The sequence below is a fragment of the Manis javanica genome, chromosome 3, assembly GCF_040802235.1.
Source record: "Manis javanica isolate MJ-LG chromosome 3, MJ_LKY, whole genome shotgun sequence".
NCBI lineage: Eukaryota > Metazoa > Chordata > Mammalia > Pholidota > Manidae > Manis > Manis javanica.
The window spans coordinates 95,034,032-95,052,570 of NC_133158.1; the positions used below are offsets into that span (position 1 = coordinate 95,034,032).

General features: G+C 34.0%; 1 protein-coding gene across 7 annotated transcripts in view; it reads left to right on the forward strand.

Annotated features, from left to right (window-relative positions):
- ROBO1 (roundabout guidance receptor 1) overlaps positions 1–18,539 on the forward strand; it is a 1,104,481-nt gene that overhangs the window by 665,504 nt on the left and 420,438 nt on the right. The window lies entirely within an intron of this gene.

Sequence of the window (18,539 nt, forward strand, 5' to 3'; positions counted from 1 at the left end):
CTTGAAATTGGCACTGTATCCTACAGAATGCCTAGAATATTTAAGAGTCATGATAAATATAAGTTCATTAAAATTAATCCTGAAAGCATTAACAAATGTTGTTTCAAAAAGTATTAAAGGAGAAAATAAGTGATATAGCCAACCGTGTCCACCTTACTTTCTGGCCGATTGAAATCTAGATACATTCAATTTCTTAACATTGTTATATATTTATTTTCACCCAACATATTTAATTTTCAATCCCATGAGATACAGAAGAAATTTTATACACTCTTTAGGGCCATCTTGATACGTTTCTCCAGAAACACTTCATCGATTTACTGACACAATTTGCCATGAGAACCTAAGAATCTGCAACATTCCTCTTGATGTGCTGCTATGGAATCTAAAAATCCAATCTCACAGGACTTTTTAATCACTGAAAAGTTGTCACCCTTTCTGTGTTCAACTTTTCATATCCAACATACTGTAATGTGAGCCATACTCAAGATTCTGCCTTAGATAATTCAGTAATTTTTAACAGCTGCCTTCAACTTAAAATATCAAACTTGAGGCACACAGAGGCCTTCTTTCCTTTGGGCTGTTCTACAGTTCCCAGTCAATGTCATTGTTTTAGAAGGGAGAATAAAGGAAACTGGTAATTTTGTTATACTTATATTCTTTAATAACATACTAACATCATTATCCGATTAATGTTTTAGTAAAAAATGTTTTTAAAGTTTTTTTTACCTTTTGTAGGAGCTTAGACTGAAGAAAATTGTGCATATTTTATTTGTACTTATAAATATTCCTGCCAAAATAAGTATTTCTTTGGCCATGAGATTTAGGAGAGGTTTGTATGTGAAAGGCAGTACACTTTCAACCCTGTCTGATGTGATGTTGGAATTACAGCAAATTAATGTTTAGCTCTTTCTCCACATAGAAGCAGGAGTGGATATCAATCAGAAAGGAAGAAGTGAATAAATTCAATTCAGTTTTTATTCAAGGTAGCATTTACCCAAAGTAGAGCCCAAATACATTGACTGTATAAATGACTGTATGCTTATAATGAAATGAGAAAGGAGAAGACAAGAGAGAGGGAGAAAGAAAAAAAAAAGCCTAACATTTGTTTTTCATATACTTTAGAACATCAACTTTGATAGTACCTTGTTTCAGTTCTTATAAGAAACTCCCATTAATTGAGATTAATTTAATAGCCCAAGTCAAAATTGGTCACAATTATAAATAGTATGTTGATATTACAAGGGAAATAGATAATGCTTCATAGATTATAAAAAATATGTTTTTAACAATACATAAAAGATTTCTGGAAAACTATACATATACTTTATAAGTAAACAGGCATCTCTAATGAACTTGAGCTACTTGAAAATTATGAGGTCCTTTAATTAAATCTGTCTTGTTCATACTACTCAAGTTGTTTAACAAAAGCTAAATTTAGGGTTACCACTTTTGGAAATTGATGGTTTTTAAATTAATAGAATACTAGAGTAATATTTTTCTTGTGATTCCTTAATGCACATCATCAGTAATTCAGTCAAGCTGGATTCAATGTTAATATTTCCATAGAAATAAACCAAGTAAATTAGTTCTAGAAGAATAATGTAACCAGATAAGGCTGTTATTTATTAGGAAAACCTGCTAACTACTTCAAGAACAGCAAAGTCGGTACAACATTCGAAAATCCATCAACATTATCCACAACATCAATAAAAAGAAGGACAAAACCACATGATCATCTCCATAGATGCTGAAAAAGCATTTGACAAAATTCAACATTCATTCATGATAAAAACTCTCAACAAAATGGGCATAGAGGGCAAGTACCTCAACACAATAAAGGCCATATATGATAAACCCACAGCCAACATTCTACTTAACAGCAAGTAGCTGAAAGCTTTTCCTTTAAGATTAGGAACAAGACAAGGATGCCCACTCTCCCCACTTTTATTCAACATAGTACTGGAGATCCTAGCCACGACAATCAGACAACACAAAGACATACAAGGAATCCAGATTGGCAAGGGAGAAGTCAAACTGTCCCTATTAGCAGATGACATGATATTGTACATAAAAAACCCTAAAGAATCCATTCCAAAACTACTAGATCTAATATCTGAATTCAGCAAAGTTGCGAGATACAAAATTAATACACAGAAATCTGTTGCATTCCTATACACTAATGATGAACTAGCAGAAAGAGAAATCAGGAAAACAATTCCATTCACAGTTGCATCAAAAAGAATGAAATACCTAGAAATAAACCTAATGAAGGAAGTGAAATACCTATACCTTGAAAACTATGGGACACTCTTAAAAGAAATTAAAGAGGACACTAATAAATGAAAATTCATCCCATGCTCTTGGCTAGGAAGAATTAATATTGTCAAAATGGTCATCCTACCTAAAGCAATCTACAGATTCAATTCAATCCCTATCAAAATATGTACATCATTCTACAATGAACTGGAGCAAATACTTCTAAAATTCTTACGGAACCACAAAAGACCCCGAATAGCCAAAGCAATCCTGAGAAGGAAGAATAAAGCAGGGGGAATTTCACTCCCTGACTTCAAGCTCTACTACAAAGCCACAGTAATCAAGACAATTTGGTACTGGCACAAGAACAGACCCATAGACTAGTGGAACAGACCAGAGAGTACAGATATAAACTCAAGTATATATGGTCGATTAATATATGATAAAGGAGCCATGGATATACAATGGGGAAATGACAGCCTCTTCAACAGCTGGTGTTGGCAAAACTGGACAGCTACGTGTAAGAGAATGAAACTGGATTATTGTCTAACCCGTACACAAAAGTAAACTCAAAATGGATCAAAGACCTGAATGTAAGTCATGAAACCATAAAACTCTCAGAAAAAATACGGGCAAAAATCTCTCGGACATAAACATGAGCAACTTCTTCATGAACATATCTCCCCGGGTAAGGAAAACAAAAGCAAAAATGAACAAGTGGGACTATGTCAAACTAAAAAGCTTCTGTACAGCAAAGGACACCATCACTAGAACAAACAGACATCCTACAGTGTGGGAGAATGTATTCATAAATGACAGATCAGATAAAGGGTTGATATCCAAAATATATAAAGAGCTCACACACCTCAACAAACAAAAAGCAAATAATCCAATAAAAAAATGGGCATAGGATCTGAACAGACAGTTCTCCAAAGGAGAAATTCAGGTGGACAACAGACACAAGAAAAGATGTTCCACATCACTAATCATCAGGGGAATGCAAATTAAAACCACAGTAAGATATCACCTCACACCTGTGAGGCCAACATCCAAAAGACAAACAACAACAAATGTTGGCAAGGATGTGGAGAAAGGGGAACCCTCCTACACTGCTGGTGGGAATGTAAATTAGTTCAACCATTGTGGAAAGCAGTATGGAGGTTCCTCAAAATGCTCAAAATAGAAATACCCTTTGACCCAGGAATTCCACTCTTCGGAATTTACCCTAAGAATGTAGCAGCCCAGTATGAAAAGACATATGCACTCCTATGTTTATCACAGAACTATCTACAATAGCCAAGACATGGAAACAACCCAAGTGTCCATCAGTAGATGTATGGATAGAGGAGATGTGGTCCATATACACACTGGAATACTATTCAGCCATAAGAAGAAAACAAATCCTACCATTTGCAACAACATGGATGGAGCTAGAGGGTATTATGCTCAGTGAAATAAGCCAGGCAGAGAAAGACAAGTATCAAATAATTTCACTCATCTGTGGAGTATAACAACAAAGAAAAAACTGAAGAAACAGAACAGCAGCAGACTCACAGAACCCAAGAATGGACTAATGGTTACCAAAGGGAAAGAGACTGAGGAGGATGGGTGGGAAGGGAAGGATAAGGGGGAAAACAGGACATTATGATTAACACACATAATGTAGGGGGGTAGGGACATGGGGAAGGCAGTATATACAGAGAAGACAAGTAATGATTCTCTAGCATCTTACTATGCTGATGGACAGTGACTGTAATGGGGTATGTGGTGGGGGAACATGCTAAAAGGCGAAGTTTAGTAACCATAATGTTGTTCAAATAATTGTACATTAATGATATCAAAAAAAAGAACAGCAAAGTAAAATAGTACTTCTCATAAAAATCTATAAGATAGAGAAATAGGAAGAAGGAACCTGATGTAAAAGTTGGAAACAGCTTCAAATGTTTCTATAATGCTCATTTCATGCTTTTTCAATAAAACACAAATATATTGAAAATATTTTAAGTTAAAAAGTATATATATAAATATATATACACATTCCCTCACCCTAAAATATCAAGTATTATTATTTTGATGTATTCAAAATAGCTGTACTCACTGTAAATATTATATGTTTATACTTTTTATCTCTAAAAGTGGTATGTTATAAAATTTAATTAGTATAAAACTGTATACTGTAAAAATCACTGTTTTTATCCCCTAGATCAACAGGTTGATACAGTACATATATATGTCCTATATACCAGGACATATATATTTTTTTCAAAATGTGTTTTCATAGAATACATATTATTGCTTCATAACTAACTTTTTGTACCTAATGATACACAGGATGCCTCTCTGTCAGTACCTACAAACCTGTCATTTCCAATTTAGTTATGTAATATATAAACTTTTGTTTGACCGTTTTATCCTAAGCATCTCAGCTTTTCAAATAATTCATAACTATTATTTTTAATGACTAATATTATACTAAACAGCATACCATAGTTTCTGTGAATATCCATTTTTATTTTATTAGAAATTTAGCCACTTCTATTCTTTTTCAAACCCTTATTCCCAAATTATTTTAATTCGTGCTGCCATGGACATCTTTTATTACATACGGAATATTTCCTTAGCTTCCCAGAGTTGGAATTAATGGATCAAATACTTGATCATTTTAAAACTCTAATACAAATAGATTGCCAGCTCAGCTTCCCCTGCTTAGAGGCTGTGAATTGTCATAAAAAAAAGACCACAAACTTGGAGACTGGTAGACCTGGCTTTTGATTTACAGGATGCTGTTGAATCTGAACAAGTCTCCTCTCTCTCTGAACATTTTCCTATGTTCCTATGTCATATGATGGAAATTGTAAAAAGAAACTTTTCTAGTGTTTTTATGAAGATTAAATGTTAAAACCTGTACAGTGCATTTTTAAAATCTCATTTGTCAATTGAAAAGCAAAAAATGTACTTTCCATTTCATTGCTATAATTATATTTTTTAGGATGAAACCTTTTTTCAGTTTATGGAAAACTAAAGAGTTCAAGTGTCTTACAGATTGGACTGAAAACATGTTCTTGAAAAGTGTGAAATGTGAATACATTCTAGAATATAGGTAGTTAGAGTAAGTTAGAAAATACCATTTACTCCAGAAATTTTTAGACAGATTGACAGTTGTTTTGGCAGGAAAGCCATGGAGAAAAATTATCCTCTTGATTCATAATAGACACTAGTTCTGTGGATAAAATGGGAAGGCAGAGCTCATGGAAGAAAGCCTATTTCAAAGAACCATGACCCAAGTTTTGGTTCCCAAGAAATATATTCAGAGAAATGAAAACCAGATTATTTCAGCTTATACTGTAGCTGAGAGGAACTATTGAAATTTTTTTTAAAATCCCAGATTCAAAATATGAGCCAAAAGTTAGAAAAAATAACAGTGACAGCTTTGTTTTAAACTTTTAACCCAAGTTTTTAGAAAAACTGGCAAGGCCCCCTTAATGATAATGACTGCATCTTTTGCCATGGGTGGTAAAGTTACTCCTTGGAAATGTTTTTGAAATAAATGTAATCAAGCATTAAACCAGTGTGCAGTGCTGAAATGAAAGCAGGTAATTTCACCAGTCTATGCATTTTATGTCCCTTGGGACATTGTCACTGTTATTTTTATTAAAGAATTTATGCACCATTATACAACAGTGTTAGTTTTTTCTCAGTGAGATGTGAATAGCATATAAAGAATGATTTAAACAAGACTGAAATGTACCAAATAAATCACTTGTTTAATTAGTAAAGAACTTTGATATCCAGCTATAATTTACACTTTTACTAAAAGTACATTGAGAATATGCTTTCAACTAGATAAAAATATGTCTTGAATAAACTCACAATAGATATATATCATTATAAAAATATTCCACATATGTGCCAGCAATGAGACTATCATACATATCTTGTTGGTAAATCCCAAGAATTCCTAGACTACTATGAGTTTGGCAATTACCACTCTGAAATGATGAAATAGAATGTGTTTTCTTGAACTAATAAGAATGTTTAGGGTTACTGAAAATAATCAAGTAATTCAGCTAATACAAAAACAAATTTGAAATAAGAAAAACTTAGGGAGTTTTTGAAATGCCATAAGAATGTTTTAGAAATTTATTTTTTTTAATTCCCTATCACTCTAATATATTGTTTTATTTTTTTGAACTATCTCTTTATTTTCCCTAAGTAGTTTTTAAGGCCCCCATGTAGTTAAGGAGCAGATGGGAAGTTTTATTTATCATTTTCCAGCCAGCAGAGGGCAATAGAGCATTGCATGCTAAACACCATCAGCCAATTGAAACATTTCCTAGAGAATGTATTTTTCTTCATGAATAAAGATAACAAAAATAAAATATAAGGAGACTTCTTGTCAACCTGTCTTTTGAATTTTAAATTATGTTTCTGATAATTTGCTGTATAGTGAATTTACAATGCAAAATTCGTAGTCCACGGGAACATTCATGAAGAAATACCCTAGTGAAAAATGCTATCCTGTCTTTGAAGGGAATTTCAAAAGCTTCAGATTCCCAGTATCAACAGTTTCATTAGGAGATTCTTTTCCCCATTTCGTAGTGGCAGGAAAGGGAGAGAATTATCTTTGAGCTAAACTAATGCCTCTTGGCTAATTTCTGTTTTACAAATAAAAAGTTTCCCAGTACTAATATTAAGCTTCCTGTTTTAATATCAATTTATTATATTATTATTATTATATTAACTACTGTTTGAATTTTATGATGGACTAATGAAACTTCTCAAAGAGTGTGTGAGGATTATTTGCATAATAAGCGATGTGAAGAAAATCTTGATGAAAATCTAATTTTAATACAAAGCAATATTTTCACTCAAGGTTACATTGGTTCTGAAGAGTTTTTTGTTTTCTGGTTTGTTTTTTTTTTAGTATTCCTTACTAAGTTTTTGAAAGTTAATTTATTCAATACGCATCACTATTATTATGTCAGAGAAAACGTCTCTGGACCTCCCAGCCTTAAATTACTGATGGATTCTAAAAGCTAGTGTTTCCCGCCCTTACGTCTCATCTACCCACAAATAAATAAGAATGAATAAGAAAGCTAATTTCATGATGCTTAAATATAGACATGGAGTATTTTATTTTCATTCTCTTAACTTTAGACCCTATGTAAGCCAGGGTGTACATTTCAGAACTTGTAATGAAATACTGTCCTAGACAGGTTTTATCATTTTGTCAGAGGAATAAAATGAAAAATACATCTTTTAAATTCCAAATTTCTAATTTAGGAAGTTTAATCCTTGGTTGGTTTTAAAACCATGTTTACCTATTGTCATAACATTTAAGAGGGGATATACTTTGAGAGTAGTACATTAACAATATTTGAGCACTGCCAGACCATCACATTTCAGATATACCATGGCAACTTTGATTTTAGCATATACCCAGTTGGACTATTCAAAAATAGATGCCCACTGATATGCTGTTGTTTGAGAATATTGGTTTCTAAATACTGTACTGATTTCAAAGTGCCTTAATACAATTAAATTTTGAGTTATTTTAGAAGTTTGTTGTATGTAGATGTCTTTTAAACTGTGTTTATAACTTTCTGAACAATCTCTGAGGCAACAACCCTTATATACTTTGTTTTAAGTGAAAAAAAAATAAAACCTTGCAATCTTCCACTACTGAGTATAAACTTAATCCTGAAGTTCCCAGGGTAGTGCTCTCATCTTCACAATGAAATCACAACAATAAGAATCACTTTATATTTAATCTTTGCATACTCTAAACACCATATTTAGCACTTTAGTTGTATTATTTGTTTTAATCTTCCTCTAAGAACTGCTATTCTCTTAATGTAAAAGGAAAGAGGTCTTAAAGATATAAGAAACATATCCATGGTTACCTAGCTTACCAAGGACAGAGATATTTTTATGCATTTTACAAATATTGTGCCTCATCAAACGCTAAGCACTCTTGACTTAGAATTTGCCTCAGACATTCCTTTATCTTCTAGTATAGTGCAAGTTGTATAAATATTTGATGTATCTGGTTTTTTTACTAAGGAAATACAAATGAAAGTATATTTACATGCTCTGAAATATATCAACAGGTAGCATTTACTGTATGCTCATTCAAAGCCTTGTCTGCACAAAAGCAAAATTGTGTTACTGTCTGCTGGATCATGACAAGTATGGTAGCATTTATGAATTAGCACCATAAAGGGTTTCTGATCAACTCTTAATAGCATGTATCTGGTTAAGTCCACACCAGTTCAACTTCACACTTTGCCTTACCTTTATATATCATCTTACTCCTTTAATTCCAAGTACACACTGGAATTTAAAAACATTATTAAAAATTATGTGTTTTTATATAAAATCTAATACGTAATTTACCACAGGAATGTAATTACATTTTCTTTTTATGATATAAAAGTATTTAATAACACTTTGGTCTGTGTTTGCATAGAATTTTACAATAGTTACAATATTTTCCTATGCAGTAGATATACACAGAAGCTTGCCTAAGCTTACAGTTAGAACCTAACCTACCCCATTCACAAGACACATGTCCACTATCTTATTTCATATTCACAAGAAAAAAAAGCCATCAAAATGTATTAGAGTTAGACTAGAACAAGACTGTCTTGACACTATTGATATTTTGGGCCAGACTGTTCATGGTTGTGGGTGAGATTCTGCTGTATGATGTATGATGTTTAGCAGATCTCTTGCCTTTGAACACGAGATGCCAGGAGTGACTTCTTCCCTCCTACACCCAGTTGTGACACCCACAAATGTGTCTGGACAGAGCCAGATATCCTCTGGGTCAGGAAGGGAGGACAGATCTCCTCCTCCTCCCTGCTGGTTTGAGAACGCCAAAATAGAGTCAACTTTCTAGTTACTGCCCCTTTCCTAGAAGAACTGGACAGTTAGATTAAATGTAAGAGGCATGAAAGTCCAGATATCTGCATTTACACTATCTCCTCCTCTTAGTCTAACTATTTCTCAAAAGTTAGTATATTATGCAGGAGTGTAAGCACAAAATTATGTTCACTGTATGTTGATAAGAGCTAAAAATATAATTGGTGAATAAGTGAGAAATCTTTTCTACCAGTGTGGAGTTCATAAGACTTGAAGAAAAGGTAGGCTTAAAAGGTATATTTTCACAACCATTATTTAAAATCAGTGCTATGGAGAAATAGTCAAAGTTTCTCTAAGCATTTTACAGACACACCTGATCTATTGGGGAAGGTCTGGGAGGGCTTTTCTGGGGAAAAGATTTTCAGTGGAAACAAAGAATAAGTAAGAGTTACCTAGGGGAAGTCTAGGCTAAAAGGCAAGCTCCTCATATTGCATTCTAGCCCCTTAATCATGTAGTTTCCACCTGGAAAACACATTTAATGATGTTCTAAGATGTAAAAACATGTCTAAAGAAACATCTCTATCTCATTATCACCTTTTCTAGTATTCTCACTGTTGTGAAATATTAAAGAGACAAGATCAGAAAAATCTAGTATAGTGGATAATCTGGTTTATTAATTAGACCCTGCCAAGTGTTTTGTACATTTCTCTATGAGTAAAACAGAATTGACAAAAATGCACAATTATTTAAAACAGATGGATTTGCCAGATAAAGATCTGATCTTTAAAAAGTGATCAGTTAAGGCATCCAGTGTGAAATTGATGCCTTTCCTTTAATTATTCTAACTTTATGGTTCATATTTCGCCAGGAAAGGGAAGATAATTGAATTTTTCAAACTGTTATTGCACAATTAGCCAAATGTAGGATTTAAAGGAAAATCAAGAAATAAGTGATGCTAACTAATATAATGTGATTTGGATAGAATGCATATAGCACATCCAGGTTAATTCCTATTTAGACTATATATATAGTCATATTATGGTCATGGCCAATAGTTATGATAGTTGAATGTTAAGCAATATACACTCCCAGCTGAAAGAACAATTAGCAAAATAATAATTTGTGCTTAAGTTTATATTTGTTTGCAAAGGTAATTGTTTAGAAAAAGCCTTATGTCTTGATTTATTGCCCTTGCTAAAAGAAAATAGTTTACTTTCTGATGTGCAATGTAAGATCTGTGAAGATCAAGCATACTTGTGAAATACAAACATTTTTCATTTATTAACCAGTTGTAATGAAAACAAAAGCCACCCCTTGGACAAATAAACAATAAGCTTATTGGGAAACAAAAGTGAAAGTTTTAGGTGTTAAGAATTGTGTAATAGTTCTTCATTGTTGTCTGTGATCTTCAGCTCTTATATATGTTGGTTTAAGACCATTTGAACAATCTGCATGGTAACTCCAAACAATTAAGATGCTTAAATTGTGGAGTGTATGTATTGCTTCAATAGACTGCTTATGATTAAAATTTAACTTATTAATAGTTTGACTAGCAAGACAACATTCCTAATATGATTTTTAAAAATCATATTCTATGTGTCTTATTGACAATTGGCATTAACCTAAATATGTAGCCATTTATTACTCCTATATTTTGAAGAGAAATAAATGAAACCTCATTAGAAAAAAATTAGCATCTGAATATAGGAATGCAAGCAATATTATTAGTTTATACTCTAATAATATTTGTGGCACAACATTAACATGCTATAATTAGCAAAACAATTGTTTACATGGTAGTTGAAACATGTAGGTAAAAAATAATGATTAGAAATCTGTGAATAAAAGGTAAAGCTCTGTATGATGGTTTTCTTGGTAAGGTTGTTTTACTGGCTTCAGCAAACATCTGTTTTGTTTCAAAGATACTCATATGATACTTAAATGCAATAAGATATGTACAGTATGGGTGAAATTCTACCTTTTAGGTGTAAGAAAGCAGGTTTAAAGTAGTATATAGTGATAGGAAATTGAGAAGATGAGATTAGATCAAATCAACAAAGACTTAGAATAAAAGAATTGGATGACTTCTTTTTGGAAAATGGCCAGGATACTAGAGAGGAGGTGATTAAACTCTTAGGAAAATACATAATTATCCTTGTTGTTTAGACAGTAGATTTACATTTCATATCAATTTTCAACAACAGTTGTGTTTTCAGGGACCACTATAGGTTATGGATTCAGTATTTATCCACAAGAATGATCACCTCCATATTTAGAATCCTAGTCCTCAATTACACCATAAAGCTATAAAATCCCAAAGCCTCAATTTAACTTTTGAAATGGGAAGTCATTTTTCTGTAAGTTACAAGAGAGATACATTAATATGCTATGAAATAAATAACATAAAACTTCCAATATGATATATAATAATACAATTTAATGAATTATTTGTTATTGCTGTTATTATTATTTTCATTCATGATAGACTTGGATATTCTTTTTACAAAGTTAGTATAACATTAAATATTTAGGTCTGCTTTTTATTTGCTGACCAAGAAAATAACCTCTAAATAGGAAACTCTAATAGAATTTCAAGATGTTTTTCAAATCAACATAATACTTCACAATGAGCTGATTAAAGTAACTTTACAATCTGGTTAAAAGATTCAGAATAAACAAAGCAGCATGTGGGACTAAACATAATGAATTTACAAAATGAGACGTAAATCCCAATATATACCTTAATTTTCTAAATATTTCTTGAAAGGTTTTTTTGTAAATCAATGAAAAACCAAAAATAGTAAGCAGTTGGTAAAACACATCTGCAGAATTAAACATAATGTAAATTACTTACAAAATAGTCAATTTGTATTCAAATTGTAAGCCTATGGAGTGTCATTCAGCTGTGCAGATGTTAACTGTGATCCCAACTTAAGAGAATTTTAATTCAGGATAAGAATAGTATATTCCTGGTTCTAGATATATCAGGAAGAAACCAAAAGACAGCAAAATTCTATTGCAATTTATAAATATAATCCATCTTTATGTTTTTCAGTATACTTTGAGTGTGTTAACAAAGTTGTATTATATATTTTTCTATGCTTTCTTATCAGAGTTAAGAGAAGCAAAATCCTTTTGAACATTTTGGTCATAAAATAAAAAAGATCTAAACATCTGAATTCCATACAGAACTACAGATCCTTACACTTTAGAATTATTTTCTTGTACTTACTCCCAAAATCAAAGTAGATCTTCAAACCAACAAAACAAAACTTATATATTGATAGCTTTCTCCAGCTAGAACCAAATTAGTAAGAATAACTTTAATCACCTTTTAGCAGCACCTCATCATCTATTGTCAAGGTAAGATCCAGGGAGCCACGGCTGTGCTCGGCCTCATAGTGACTTAACACCTCCATCTCCTCATGTATAAAATAGGATAATAATGGTAACTGATCTAATAATGTGTTTTTGAAAATTTAAATTAGTGAGAATATATAAAATACTTAGAAAAGTTCCTTTATAGCACATAATACTATATAAATGTTGGCTGTTGTTATTATTTTTTATTCTATTAGGAGCTGGAGATTTAAAAAAAGAGCCGTGTTTCCCACATTATTGAAAATAAGTCAGAAATATGTAACACTATAACATAATAATAACATAATATGTATTATACTGTACCATAGATAATGATGGAAGTATTCTAAAGGTAGAGTCTTGATCAAAAATTTCTGATCAACCTCCTGCTCTAATGGAAAGAAATCTCTACCAATTTGAAGGACGAGGTTCTAGTTTTGAATACAGCACCTAGTTAAAGGAGAGTTTTGAGGAAAGTCAGTTCCTTTAGGCTTCAGGTTTCTTATTTATGGAAAGTTCATCTTGCAGGTTGCTTCTAATTGGAACATTATATACTTTAAACTAAGATTCCAACCGCTTTGTTCCCAAATAATCTGACCCAAGTCAGTAGTGCTTACTTAGTGAGAACCTTGCTTTTCAAGTCACTGAAGTCCACTAAGACATCAACTCCATGTATGACATTCCCTATTAGCTCTCTGTTAGTTAATGTGGATAAATGACCAAAGCATATATATTGGGTAAAAATACACTTTAGAAATATAGAAATAGGTTTACTAAAGAAGCTTTTTTTAAAAAAGATTAATTAACAGTGAAATAAGACTCATTCATTCACTCATTCAACAAACATTTGACTGCCTGTGAGGTTCGAAGCACTATTTTGGATGCTGGGAATATAAGAGTAAATAAAATAGTCAAGAATCCCTGACCTCATATAACATTCTAAGAGGAATGGAGCAGTCAATACAAATAAATAAGAAAATATGTAGCATATTATGTCAGGATAAGTGCTATGGAGAAAAACATACAAAACACAGAAAAACGAATCATGAAAAAGTTATGAAAGTATTGTGTAAAGATGTAATTTTAAAGCTGGTAGCCAGAAAAAGCTCCCCTGAGGTTTGATTTTTATTAAAATCTGAGAAAAAAAGAGCGTAAGTTTGCAGATTTATGGAAGTGAGTATTCCAGCAAAATTTCTGAAGCAGGTGAATGCCTGATACAATTCTAGGAAGAGCATACAGGTTCCTGTGGTGGGGCAAAGTGGAGCAGTATAGAAGGGAAGAGATGCTGTTAGGGAAGGTTGGGAAACCAGCTCATGTGAGGCTGGTAGACTTCTGGAAAGAGTGAGCTTTCACCCTAAGTGAGAGTGGAGAGTTTTGAGCAGAGAAGAGACAGAGTCTGACTCAGGTTCTGACAGAACCCCTCTGGCTGCTCCAGGAAGTATGGCCTACAAGTGCAGTTGCTTATGTCCAGTCGTTCTCAGTAAGGAATTCTGCATTCCTCATTTCAAGACAAGTAAGTTTTTCCCCAAGGAAGTACCATATGAAGTTTAGTCAGGGAAAGCTGAAGATCTTATTCTTCAGGTGGGACCACTGGCTATATTACTACAGCAGTAGCAAGGCATAGAATAAGCAGTGTTTTATGGGCTCTGCAGACAGTCTTAGGGATGGGAAGGGGGAGGGTCCTGACTCAGCATGCTTATTTGCATATTAAAGACTTTGGCAAATCCTTAAATGCATTGACTCCAGTCTTGCCAGCCTATCCTATTTGGAACTCTTTTGTTTGTTTGTTTTTCTCCCCCTTGTTCTTTGGTTCAAAACAATCTGGTTCGAATATTAGATCCATAGTTTCTGGATCTCTGAACTTTCAGTTAATGGTTTACTCTTTCAACCTCATCTCCAAATAAAGATAATAATGCTCACATGACCATGGTGAGAATTAGATCAGATAATGTTTGTAAAGGGCCCCAAACATCTCCCTCAATCAGTGCTACCTCCCAGTGTCCTCTCCTTTATCTCCAAAAATGAATCTTAAAACTACAGGGGTACATTCTAGTGAGACCCAGTTGATAACAGTTAAAGTCCTAGATCCTACCAAAAGGACTCAGCAATATAGCATCTAGTCTGAGAACATCTACAATGTCCCCAAGACGATAAAAGGCAAACACAGTCAGCGATTTCACAGCAAAGCAGAGTGTATCACAGGTTATAGTTTTATATGAGCCCTGGAGGTCATTCTGAGGCTGGACAGCATGATTAGGTGAGGCCCATGGAGCCCTATGCCACCCTTTTCTCAATTGAAAACATTGGCCCAGGTGACAACACCTTAAGTCCTAAGTAAGTAAAGACAGATAACCCAGGAAACCTCTCCTCCCTCTGGTTCCTGGTTTAGGACCATTATTACCCGTTCGAAAGGGCACAGAAGCAAACAAACAAAAGTCATGGTATTAAAATGTGCCCTGTATATATTTGAAAGAAAGTATCACGGTAAACTTTATTCTCTTTTGTGAACAGGAATGAAGTTACACATATTTTAAAATCCTACCAAGCATTTTTTCTTTTTTTGTTTCAAACTACTCTAATCCTAAATCATCTGTCTCCCTTGAACTCCTATTGCATGTGAAGCTATACCCCACCAAGTGTGATTTATTACATGTTACTTCTTGCTGTCACATATGACAACTAGAATCCATTAAGCAACAATAGCATTCCTCATTTAAACAAAACCAAGGTTTCCCCTTGGTAACTACTACATGCAGTTTAGTAAGGAAAACTGAAGTTCTTAAATATCAGGAGTATGGGACTGAGATATTACTAGAGTAGCAGCATGGCATTGAGTGAGCAATGCATACCTTCTTGAAATGCAGATGTTCCAACAAATGTGAGTTTATTCTTCCTTTATGAGGGTTACTTTAGTTTCCTTTTTGAATGGACTTCTCATATCCAAACTTAGAAAAATACTCAAATATTAAATTATTCAAATATTCAATCTAGTTTGTCAACTTCGATACCAAAGATTGCACAGATTATTTAGCATTGTTGCATAAAAATTGCCAACCTAGCTTTTGCACCCTGAGAGGTGGTGTCTAGGAATACGTAGCACAGCCTTAGTGTGTGCTGTATGTTTCACACTGCTTCTCACCAGATCTTACAGAATTTGTGCTGCATCCTGGGGAGGTCTGATTCTAAGTCTTCTTCCTAAGAGAGGAAAGAGAAAAGTGGTCTGGTTTGTACTTCCCTCAGGAGTTCCTCTCTGCTCCCTCTGATGTGGGTAAGTGATATCTGGAATCCCTGGAGAGAACCTGGGAGTTTTGTTATTTCCTGAGTTCTTGTAACTACTCATGTGAAAGACAAAACCAGATCAGATCAACCCAAAAGACATTACTGCTTTAAAATTGTGACTGCCAAAGAAGCATCTATTCACAGGGCTACTAGAAATTACTACTTTCAGATTTCCTCAAAATTCTCAAGGAGACATTTTAGGGACCCTGAGTTTCATAAGCTCCAAGTAAGACCCACCTTCTCCAAATGGAATTTTAGAACCCACGACTCATTCAGATCATAGTGATCAAAACAGAGTTTCTGAGTGCAAATGAAAACAAAAAACACTGTCTCCTTACCTTACTCTTTGTCTCCCAACCAATTTGGAATAAGACAGGGTGCTATGCACATGCCAAAGTGCCCAAACATGATGTATGTAGGTGCTGTATTCTTGTGTATACACTCACACTGGCACACATATACAGACACATTGAACATTTCATGCATTCTTCTAGTAATTTAATATTTATCAGGGATAAAAATGGAAAGGTGACAAGTTGCTGTGATTCATCTATTTCCAGGAATACACTGAGCTGCCATTTAACCCCAAGTACACTATGTTTTTACCTCTTCAGATAGGTTCCATTCTGAGCTTGTGTAGATTCCGATAGGAAGAGCTCTGAGGTTCTGGTGCTGAGTTTCTATTTGCATCTTGCCCCTAAAGAGCACTATATGGTTCCTTGCACATAGCTTATATGTACTAAGTGCTAGTTTGCTTGGCTGAAAGTGAGTGAGTGAAGGGAAGTAGTTGCAGAAATTCTCAGGTACATTGAGGTTCACTTGTTACAGATCTCTAATACCTTCTGAATACAAATTCTTGTCTTCAGATGCCATCTTTACTGATGTAATTGACATAAAAGTACACTGTGGATAAGGCAGGGGAAGAAGCAAGGATCAGCACATATGAGTTGATGATGATGGCCCTCATTGGGAGCTGGCCAAAAGTTAGCCTCTTGATGAATCTTATTGCTGACTCTGCTAGGTAATATCATCTCTAGGAGTAAGAGGGAGGTGTTTTTGGGGTGAAGGAATGTTGCTAACTTGAAAAATAATGGGATAAATAAGAATGAATATGGTTTCCATTCAATGACAGTGAGAAATGACAAATGTTAAAGGAGGTCTTGAGAAATCTTAGCCAACTTCTAGAGACCAGGAGTTCCACTTGGGAGAAGCAGTGCAGTAGGAATCCTTACACATACTCCACTTTCTATTTAAAAGTAAACATCCTAATATCCTTTACTACATGGACATTCAAAATAATCTTTTTCAAATGCACTCACATGACATGAGGATTTGAAGGATTTTCTCCCCCTCTCTTTCTCTTTCTCAAGTACTATGCTTTAGTTCATTTATTTTCTATTAGTAGGTAGGCTTATCTTAAAAGCATATTTTATCCTAAGAAAAAAGATATATATTATGCGTTTCTCACTAAACATCCTTTCACAAAGACCAAATCAATGTGTGTTTTTCAGCATTTACTGCACATTCTTGTTTTTATTGCTGGAAAGATTTTGGTTAGAGTCTTTGAATTCTTATCTCCAGCCTGTTTACTGAATTTTCAGTCAGCTTTCTCAGGATTAAACTATCTTTCACTTTCAGAGATAGTTGCTGTTAAACAGAGTTTCTTTCTACAAAAGGCTGCTCCAAGGTCACTGGTTGTACCAGCAGCAACCCAAATGAACATATGATTTGCTTTTGAAGCTTCAGCTTTCATTAGGCGATGTACGTGCTCACGTTAAAAAGAAAAGCACAACATTGTACAGAATAGAGCAAATCCATACCCACCCCTGATCTATCACATATTTCTCCTCCAGAGATAACCACTGAAAGCAGGTTTTGCTATATATCCTGATAGGTATCAAACAATAATTTTGAAGTTATTGTACATAACTTTGTAAGTAAGTATTTATTAGGAAGGGGATTTCTACAAACCAGTATCTACCATTTATTGGGCATTCAACACCCAGTGTTTTGCATCCAGTGTCTTATTTAATTGACAGAAAGAATTAATAGATGAATGCAAGAATGCCTGTCAGATGTGTCAGGTTTGTTTTGCCTTGGGTATAATTTATTCGTATTTGTAAATCTCGAGAGTCCCTATTTTTCAGAAGAGAAAACAGATTTGGCATGGTAGCAGAGTTCAGAACTGGTAGGTTGGGATTTCAGGGTGGGTGTGTCAAAGCCCACACCCTCTGGTTTTGAAATGCTCAATGGTTTCTCTTATAACCTCATTATAAACCGCAAACTCTGGGGTAGTCAAGAATGTTTTTTGCGTTTGTCCTTCTTCCTTAATTACTTCCCCATTGTTAACATTTTAATACCCGGAGTCAGTGAAGTCGAAGGAGAGGCTCTTCCTTAAATATAAGGAAAAGATCCCACGGTCCAGGCCTGCTTCAGTTGGATTAAATAGCTTTCATACATTACCTTCAACAACTTCAATTTAAAAGAAAGTGATTTTTTTAAAAAGAGTGCCTATTTATTGATGTATATAGTCATCTGTCTACTTCCTGTCTTAAAGGCTTGTTTGCCCAAATTTGATTGTATTTATTTATTTATTTTTAATGGGAACGGGGAAGAATGAGGGTAGAGTTGTTTGAGAGTTTATTTCAACTTCTCTAAGCGGTAAGGAAAAGGTTAAAGCTGGACCAGGAGGATTTTTGAAGTCTGGCTGGGATGTTCCATTTGGAGAAAGGTGCAGGGGAGCTAGGGGGGCGAGAGCTGCAAGGCAAGTTCCCAT